This window comes from Vicia villosa, linkage group LG1 (assembly GCF_029867415.1).
Source record: "Vicia villosa cultivar HV-30 ecotype Madison, WI linkage group LG1, Vvil1.0, whole genome shotgun sequence".
Taxonomy (NCBI): domain Eukaryota; kingdom Viridiplantae; phylum Streptophyta; class Magnoliopsida; order Fabales; family Fabaceae; genus Vicia; species Vicia villosa.
Window position 1 is genome coordinate 218,704,287 of NC_081180.1, and position 2,816 is coordinate 218,707,102.

The window sequence follows — 2,816 nt, forward strand, 5'->3', positions numbered from 1 at the left end:
GTGGGAATGATAATCAATTCTGGATTGAACAAAGGACAACCGTCAACTCTGGGTTGAGTGGGAAAAAGGAACTAATCAATTCTGGATTGAATAAAAGGTAACCATCAACTCTGGGTTGAGGAAAAAAGAATCAATTCTGGATTGAACAAAGGACAACCGTCAACTCTGGGTTGAGTGGGAAAAAGGAACTAATCAATTCTGGATTGAATAAAAGGTAACCATCAACTCTGGGTTGAGGAAAAAAGAATCAATTCTGGATTGAACAAAGGACAACCGTCAACTCTGGGTCGAGTGGGAAGAGATAATTAACCCGGGGTTAAAACATGGAGGGAAAGTCAACTCTGGGTTGAACACAAAAAAAAACATCAACTCTGGGTTGAAGAAGGATGAACATGATTGACTTTGGGAGATGACACCACAATGGTAACTCTGAGTGATCCAGCGGACTATCAACTTGAATACTTTAGAGAACTCATCTGATGAATAACTTGGCTTATGCTTCACATGCAATGTTTGATTTATTTTATGCACTTCTGGAGATGCAATGCAATGGATTCTATGTGCAGTGTACTGATGGATCGTTCAGGGTTTCTGCTTTTGATGTGGAATAGATCAGGTGGAGTTCGGAAACTCTGCTTGATTCAAGATAGGGTGGATGCCCCTGTTTTATTGATGATTGGATCATGTGGGAGAAATGATAATGAGAATGCAATGATATGCATGATGTATGTATGATTATGAATGGAATGATTGTTTCCAAGATACTAGGAGTGATGGAGGGTGCCTTTGTGGAAAGTTCGTTGCTTAAAGGATAGGATCAGTGGAGGTGTTTGGCTTGACCCCTCGACATTTATCTCGATATCTGACACTTGATTGAAGATGAAGAAATGAATTGTTACTAGCTTGCCCCAGCTCGTAAGATCTTTTGAGATAGAACTTTGATAAAGCTTGAATCATGGAGATTGCAATGGTCTGCCCCAGTGTTGATCATGGCATGAATGCCCCAGATTGAAAGGAACTCTTCTACCAGATGGATGCTTCAGGTATTTGCTTTGCGGATGACCAAACTTTGCCTTTGTAAAATTACTCGATGGAATTTCAATGTTGAACTTTCCTTGGTATCAAGTACTTATTTTCAGATTAGAGACAATTCTGTTTTGAAAAAGATAATGAGAAATGCAATGCACATGTTAATCTCAAAGAGAAGTTTTATTTGTCAGAATGTTGTACTGATGCTAACACAAATGACAAGCAACATTAGGAGTCAGTTTTGACATGATTTTACAGTTTGTATGCTTTCGGAACGAACCCTGCTTCAATTAGGACTTTCGAGGGTTGTAACATGTCCGGGTTCACGGTTTGAGAAACAAGGGTAAAGGCTCAAGTTCTACTTAACCCACCCCTTCTTCGTGATGTTCTCCAGTCCTACGTTCAGCTAGTTTGACACGAGTGTTCAACTTTCAGGAAGGATTGTGGTGGATGAGGATCCTTTTTGGTTTTGATGGAGGTGGCAGTCACCCTTTGGTTCTTTTGTTGATGGTCGCAACAACTTGTCCCTTGGAGGATTCTTCTTTTGCTTTTGTCTTTTCTATCCCTAACTTTTGCCTGGACAAAAAGTTTCTTTTGATTTTGGTTTTCGTTGTCCAGCGGGATATGCCCTAATTTTTGCTTAGGTCATTTGCTTCAAAGCTTTTCTTTTTCTTCTTTTTGACTTAGCGGGCTATTGCTTCTTTCTTTTTTTTTTTTTCTTTTGATCATGATTCATAACTTTCTTTTTTTCATTCTTTTTGTCTCGTTCGGGAACAAGTTGTATGACTTTGATGATTGACTTGTTGAAAAAGTTGTGACTGCCTTTTTCTCAATGAATAAGAGACATCCATTGTGGATTGTGCTCTTCTTCTTTGTGTTGAGAGATAGAATATGATTGATCCTCTGATGGAATATCTGAAATTTGAGCGCTCGGTCGCACTAACTGAAGACTACCCTGCCCCTGGTTAAGATTGAGGGTTTTGCATTTTTTTTTTAAAAAGAAACTGCTACTCCATAGGCTCAAAGGGGTTTACGAAGGTTTCACTCCCTTATAACTCCGGTGTTTAGGAATTGAAACAATGCCTGTACATCCTCAGCAGGATCTTGTTCCAAAAACATACAATTAGTGATTCATGTGTTTTTGATTTTTCATCATTCTCCTTTTTTAGTTGCTTAAGACAAATGAGTGAAGTATCAATGAACATAATGACAAAGATGAAATGATTTGAGAAAAACATGTATATTGCATTATTTTTATATTCAAACAGAATGAATTTCTTACAATGAGAAGTACTTGATAACAACAAAAGTAATACATTTGAAAGTGCTTGAGAAATCTATACAATGGCGAGCTTGGCCTTATTCTGATGTAAATGAAATGTTCTCTGACAAACACAAAGTCTTTAGGCTCCAATGGTGGAAGGTGCCCCATGAGTAGGCGTGGGGTTCTTTGATAGTAGCTTGATCTTGTTTATAATCCCCCATGATTCTTTTTCTGTGGGCTCTTGTCAGATATCGGTGTGGAGGAATCGTCTTGACTGATCTGATGGAGAGGAAGAGTGGTAAGAGTCTTGGTAACCATGGATGCACATGCATGAATGCAAAAATGTTAATAAAGATGCAAATGTATCATAAATCAGGATCAAGGATCAAGGCCTCTTGGACAATAACTTCTCATGGTCAATAAGATATGGTCGCACCCTCCAGATTCAGAGGTTCGACGTTGCTTTCTGGATAAATAGCTTGTGCATAAGTCAAAGATGGTCGAACCCTCCAGATTCAGAGGT